Below are 7,059 nucleotides of genomic sequence, written 5' to 3' on the forward strand. Positions count from 1 at the left end.
ACACACATACACATACATCTCCATCCCTTTCTATTCATTGTCCCTCCTATGTGGGTCCAGTGCTTTGCCATCAGTCTCTGATAAATGCCCACAAAGCCTCCACTGTCTAGTGTGACCCTGTATTCGTACCCCCCCCCCCCCCCCCCTCTCCGTTCTGAAGCCACCATGCATGACATAAAGAGGAGGGGTTGTTTGTCTTGTGCACACACCCCAACTTGTTTTTACCTTCACCCCTTCTATTTTTCCCTATCTTACTTTTAGTTTGACTCGATTTATGATCAGGTCACATACTCTTACTTTTTCAACTTTCTGCCATTCTTTATCTCTCCTCTCTCCTTAGTCTACCTTCCCTCTCTTTGCAGGGAACTCTTGCCCCCTTGCACTCACAATGGACTCTGATGCATTTAATGTGGGACAATGGGGCATATCTGAAAGGTTAGCCAGCCCTTTGCACTGTATCCCCATGCACTCTCCTCCCTCCATTGATTCTTCTCTTTCTTACCCCTTACACCTAATCCTGCTTTTCTTCCCTCAACTCTTTGTTCCTTTAATTCTTGTAAAATGCCCTATAATTGGTATTGCCCCTTACTGTGGATTTCAGATAGATCAGATGTTTCTAATTTTGTTAATTTTATATTTCTCTGACTGAGTGCACAAGTGATATGTTGTCATCATGATCTCACAAGAAAGCTACATGTCATGATACTTTTTGGTCTTAACAGACATCCTCAAGACCAAGGTTGTATTCATAGCAATAAAAACATTGTCTCATCTTTTTATCTCGATGCAGACAATGCCGTGCACTAGGGGGGAAAAGTCATCCAGCAAAAAAAGTTGAAACAAGCTCATCTTTCCCCACAGTGCATATTATAAAAGCTTATTGTATCTTTTAGACATATTAACTTAAACTAAACCAGGTGTTCACATCAGTCATCTTATTTATTCTCTGTCGCTCCGTTTTAAGGTCTTCGTTGTGTTCCTCCCCCTCCCTCTCAACCCCAGTCTGCTCCTGCCAATCAACAAACTAGTCAGTGTGTCTGCCAACCATCACTTTGACTCTGAGTAGTACTAATGGGTCTTGTTAGCCACTCAACGGCCTATCCTTCTCACTCTTGCTCGCTCACTAAGTATGACTAGAATAACCCTAATGGTGCTTGTTTACCACTTCGCTGCTCTCCCTTATTCCCCTGTGGCTTTATCATTTACTGATCAGTGTACCTGGAGATAAGTCTCTGTGTGAGGTTGCAGTATCCTCTTCCTTGAGCTTTTATCATCACTGATCAGAGTACCTGGAGCTCTCTGCTAGAGACCCCACCTGAGAAGGTCATGTTTTCATTCGCCCCAATCAGCTTGCTGACCGATAAGACAATTTGTCGAGTGGAAATCAGAGAGGTCTTTTCTTGGCCGTCTAGGGGCAACAGATGGAGGAAGGAGATCAAGAGGTGGAGACAAGGAATAAGTAACATGAGGTGAAAAGAATAACATGTCAAAAGAAAGATATTTGTTCTTATCATTGTGAAGAAATATCAATATCTACAGCTAAGGCCTCATACTGGAAATATAAGTTTTGTATATGGGGTGATCTTTAAGCAGTAATTATAATTTAGTGCCTAGTTGGTTGTTCACGAAAGACCTTCCTCAAACAGCAAGTGTCCAATCATATGACATCCAGTCATATCTTAGCATCCTTTATTTCGGTGTGAGTTAGCAAGGTTATGACTTTTTCAAACACAACACATGAAAGTTTAAGGTATGAACTTGAGCATTTGTGTCTGCTCTAACATAAGCCAGTTCACAAGGAAACTGCAGAGTAAAGCAAAATCAGAGTTGAGGGTTTTGTTAGTTCTGTCCTGCTTTGTATTGGATTTGAAGAAGTTGATCAGTGATATTCAGCTTGGTTCTTCATCATCCTGAAGCTTTTTTTAATTGTACAAGTGAAACCTGTTTCTTGTTGCTGGAGAGAAATACTAAAACAGAGAGAAACTGTAATTGTCATCTTCCTATACTTAGATTCCCTCCCTCCTTTATAATATATATGCTTTTTAATTTCCAGATGTCATTTACAACAAACACAATATCTCCCACTACATTATTCCTTGTGCTGCCTTATAGTTCAAAACCAAAACAAAACAAATATTGCATGTGGCAAGTATTAACTTTTCAAGTGGTTACCTCTGGATCTTTTCATCAGTATTCACTCCCTGTCCCTCAGGTTTCCCGCTCTGGCCCTGGCTAATCTGATCACCTCCTCTGCAGACTCACACAAACCCTCCAACAGTCCAGCAATGGCCCCTTAATCGACATGTTATTGCCCACAATCGCATTTACAGCACAAAGGCAAATCTGCACAGATGTGATTTTGTCGCTGCTAATCCAATAGCTCCCCACTCACTTTTGTTTTACTCTGTGCCTTTCATCTTCAAAAACAAGGTGACAGTGTTTTAATTTTCATTCCTGGGTTACTCTCCATCAGTTTAGCTCACAGTGTGTGGTGGAGCTTATGGAGCGGGACATGTGTAGGTGCTGGTTATTGTACAAGCTTTTATTTCTCTCCCGTGGGAAAATGAAGAGCAGGGCTTTTGGTTTAGATGTGATTAAAATGGGAGCTTTATGTTATAGTTTATTCACAGAGGCGGTGTCTATTGGATCATACAGGTACGATTTGCTCAGCCTTGGTGGGTTGGTGCTGATTGTTTTTATTTCAAGAGTTGATGCTGGTCATTGGGGTCAGTGTACAATAAATGTTTAAAGAAGGTAAAGACACACTTGTTCTAGTGAGAAAGATTACTGCACTTTTTCCAGTGGGTATGGAAGCAAGGCAGTAAACACAGTGGGGACTGATATAGAAAATATAGAAAATCAAAACATTAAACATCTCATTTCTATTCAGAATAAGAACATCTCTGTAGACAGTGCCAACCACGCACATACTGAAACTTGGACAGAGTGAACATTTGGTCATGGTAGGGTGTTAGCACCTGCCAACTTAATGGCTGGCATCAAGTTAAGCACATCCACTATGCTGTAATAAATTGTACACATAAATTGGACCTGCTTATAGAATGCTTATAGAAGACCTGAATATAGAATAACTTTGTGAGCCATAGGAATCAAGACTATACAAATTTCATTCTACTGCATGAATGATGTATCTTGTATCATTTGTTTAATGGACTGTACATTTCTTTTTCTGTCTGCAAGATTCAAAAATCTCTTAACTCATGGCCATCTATCCTCCAAGTCAGAAAGACACATAGAAAAACACACATGCTTACATGGGCAGCCACTTTGTCTGACACTGTGTTGCTTTCAGCTTCCAGTTGTTAGACAGAAAGGACCCTAGCCAGGGATGTCCATTGTCTCGGCTGCAGGATTGCTTCATCTTCCAGGAGTCCTTCCCCTCTCAGGCTCCTCTTGTCACACTGTCCCCCCAACACACAGGCATTAAATAAGCACATTAGCTCATTAGCTCCACTAAGATTTACTATGACACATACTTTTTCTTTAATAAAATGCATCAGCCATAACACTATTGGTACAAATATAGATTTCTCTACTTGTTACAAAAATGCCAAATATGGTATGAAATATACAGCGTAGGGATACACATGTACAAACATCTGCTGAGAATGGAAAAAAAGGTCTAATATTTTTCACTTTTTTGTAGTAGGGTAACACTTGCAATTCCTGTTTAAGTCAGCAAAAAGTGTGTGCACACTCACAAAAAGACACACACACAGATTTCACCCTGTTCAGCAATGTGGTTGGTCAGGGTACCAGTAGACCATCCTTGGAAGGACATGGGTGGACCTCTGGGGTAAACAATGTCTATGTGGTTGTGTATGTGTGTGTGTGTGTGTGTGTTTGTGACCCAACCCCAGATCTCTGGGTCAGAGTTCCTCACACACATTCACACCCATGCAGAGAGAAAAAATAATTAACTCTGACTCTGACTGACAGTTCATCACACCGACTCACACAAACAATATTACTTCCCCATAATCAGTGTTATATACAAGACAGCCAGTCTGTGCATGTTTTTGTTTTTCTCATTGTTATATTATTTTTTCTTTTAACTCCTAAAATAAAAAAAATCCCATAGACATTTACCTCTTTAAACAATACATTCATTTACATATAGCTTTGAGTAATAAGTTTTATTTTTATCCCACGAGAATTAATCTTGTCACATACTGTAGAAAGCAGTGGATTGACTCACAGCTCCATATACAAATGTGGTCATTTAGTCATAGTGCTTGTCACGCTCATTTTGTGATATTTTCTTCTCAAACTGTCACATCTGTTAAATTATTACATTCTGCATTGTCCACTTCTAAGAAGTTGATGTCCTGTTGAGTTACAAGTCGACTCTGCTTGCATATTCTGTTATCATCTGATTCTCATTTAGCATGGCATGTGACCTCTGTGTAGTGTGTTCATATTTTTTACAAGAAAATTACATTTTTAAAGTAGCTTAAAAGAGAACGAAATAAGATACAGGAAAAGAGAGGGAGTAACTTGTTCCTGGATGGACTGTGACACAGACAGCTCTGTTTCAGATAATGCATTCATATTTAAAGGGTGCACTTAAAAGTGTGGGTGTACGTGGGGTGGAGAGGAGGTGGTAAAAGCAAGTCTGTGTAGGTTGATGGGGGGGCAACCTGTAGACTGAAATGGTGTGCCTCCCCCTGCCCACCCTTCATCCCCTTGATTCTGAGAGGCCAAATTTCTCGGCAGCCACAAAGGGAAAGGACTCAGATTGCACCGGCACATTCACCGGCCCACTTTGTTTTCAAATGGTTTTGTTTAGTTGTGACACTGGAGACACCCAACACCTACCAAGAATCTGAACTCTTGTGTGGAGGAGTACAGAGGGCAGGTGGGTGGTGTGTGGGTGTGAGGGTAGAGGAGGAGTGAAATGGTGGTGGGGAGGTATGAGAGGACCAAATGAGATTTGGAGGTTGGAATTTGCTTTATGGGAATCTGAATTCAGCTACAGCATAATATGTCTCTTCCTCCTTTCAGTCTTTTTCTGTTTTCCTGGTTTTCTGTCCTGACTCATTATGATGTCTGTTTTATTTTTTGCCACCCCCATCTGCTGTGGCTCCTGTGTCCCATCCTGTTCCACACTGCTCTCTGCTCTACCCTGTGCTCCAGAACTCCCTGCACTCCTCCATGCTGTGTGATCTTTTCCACTTATGAGTGTTTAGGCAGCTTAACACAGCAGGATCTAGACTGCTCAGCCTAGGGTAGGCTGATCCCCGACAGCCAGTAAAGCACTAATTCTGTGCTACCCCTTCAATTTTACATGGTCCTTTCTGAGAGCCTATTGATATGTGTGACATCTTACATGCATAAGCATGTGCTTGGATGATACAAGTATACAAATTCATAACACATACTAAATTCCTTCTCCTCCAAGAAAAACAGTGGTCTTACCAGCTTTACCAAACTGAATTGTTTCATTCAGTCTTTGTAAATAATTCTTGACATGCCCCTCAGGTACCTGAGCTCACAGGGACCATAGAGTCAATTGCTACACATAGGCAGTGCTTTGAAGGGCAGGGGTGCATGCTGTGCCAAGCTGGAGGTGGGTCTCTCTTCCTCTCCATCTCTCTCTCTCTCTCTCTCACACACACACAGACACACACAGTCCACACAATCCATTCCACATCCTAAAGGATTGATGGTGCAGTGGCAGGTTGCAAATTTCATCTCACCAAACACCATCCAGGCAGCAGCAACTGAGTGTACCTCCTATGTGAATGTGTGTTGAGAGAGAGAGAGAGTGTGTGTGTGTGGGGGGGGACAAGAAAGATAGATAGAGAAAACTGTGTCCAAGAGAAAATGGAAAGAGAGCAAGGGAAAGACTATCTGCTGCATTAACCTTCCCCTCCACCATGCCAGTATAGAGTCTTTTCTGCACTCCTCTTTCAGCAGGGAGGACCCAGGGGACAGTAATGCTAAGCCTTGCTCCATTCTTTCACCAGAAACTTTGATTTCCTATTAGGTTCCTCCTGATGGGGACTGATGAGGAGAGTAGTGGAGGAGAGTAAGGCAAGCAAAGACAGATACTGAGATGGAAGACAGGGAGAGAGAAAGTAAAGTGGTGGGAAAAAAGTGAGAAATGGCTAAAAGCAGAACAGGAAAGGAGGAGAAGAGTAGTACAGAAACCGATGCAAGAAATGCAGAAAGTTAGAAGCAGAATAGGGAGGGCTAGCTAAAACTATGGGATACTGGCTGTTCCTGTCCTGGGTACTGAGGGCATTGTTTACATGTAGCCCATTTAGTACTGACCTTTCCTAGCTGGCAGACATACAGACTGAGAGGCAGAAAGGCCTAGTGAGGAGCAGACAGGTTGGTATGCAGACAGACAGGTGAGAGACAGTATCTGTATGGATACAGACAGATAAGCAGGGTGACAAAACAAAGAACACAACATGGCAGAAAAGTGTAAAAGGCTGAGAAGACTAAGAGACAAGTATGCAAAACAAGAAATCGACTGCTAAGGTTTTTCTCTTGGTCTCATTTTATTGTAGATACCTTAAATCTTTTCTTATCCAAACTAATAACCATGCTGACTTGTGAACAGCTGTTGTTCTTGTTGTCAGTCTCATGAGAAGGGCAAAACCAACAACATTTCCAAATTTCCTACCCAGTCTACGGCTCTCAGTCCCAGGCTGATTTGTTCCAACTTAGTATGTACATCTGATTGGTTTTGATCTTTTCACTGGATTTGTTGACAGTAGGAGACAGAAGAAGCTATTCCTCCTCCTTTTTTTTCTGAACCAAGTTTAGGATTGCATAGTTCATGTTCATAAGACATACATACACAGCCTGCACTCTGTGTCATGGTATGACCTCCCAGGAGGGCAATGCAAGAACAAAAACCCTTGGCTTTACCGAGAGTACAAGTTCAACTGATCTCTATTGTCACGTCACTTCTCTTACACTTTTTACATAGTTGACTCCATTATGAAGGTTATGAAGTATAGAGTTTTTCTAGAACAGTTTCGGCCAGACTGCTTTACACTGATAGGTAGCACATCAAGAAACCTT

Source organism: Monopterus albus, unplaced genomic scaffold (assembly GCF_001952655.1).
Source record: "Monopterus albus unplaced genomic scaffold, M_albus_1.0 scaffold56.1, whole genome shotgun sequence".
In the NCBI taxonomy this organism is placed as follows: Eukaryota; Metazoa; Chordata; class Actinopteri; order Synbranchiformes; family Synbranchidae; genus Monopterus; species Monopterus albus.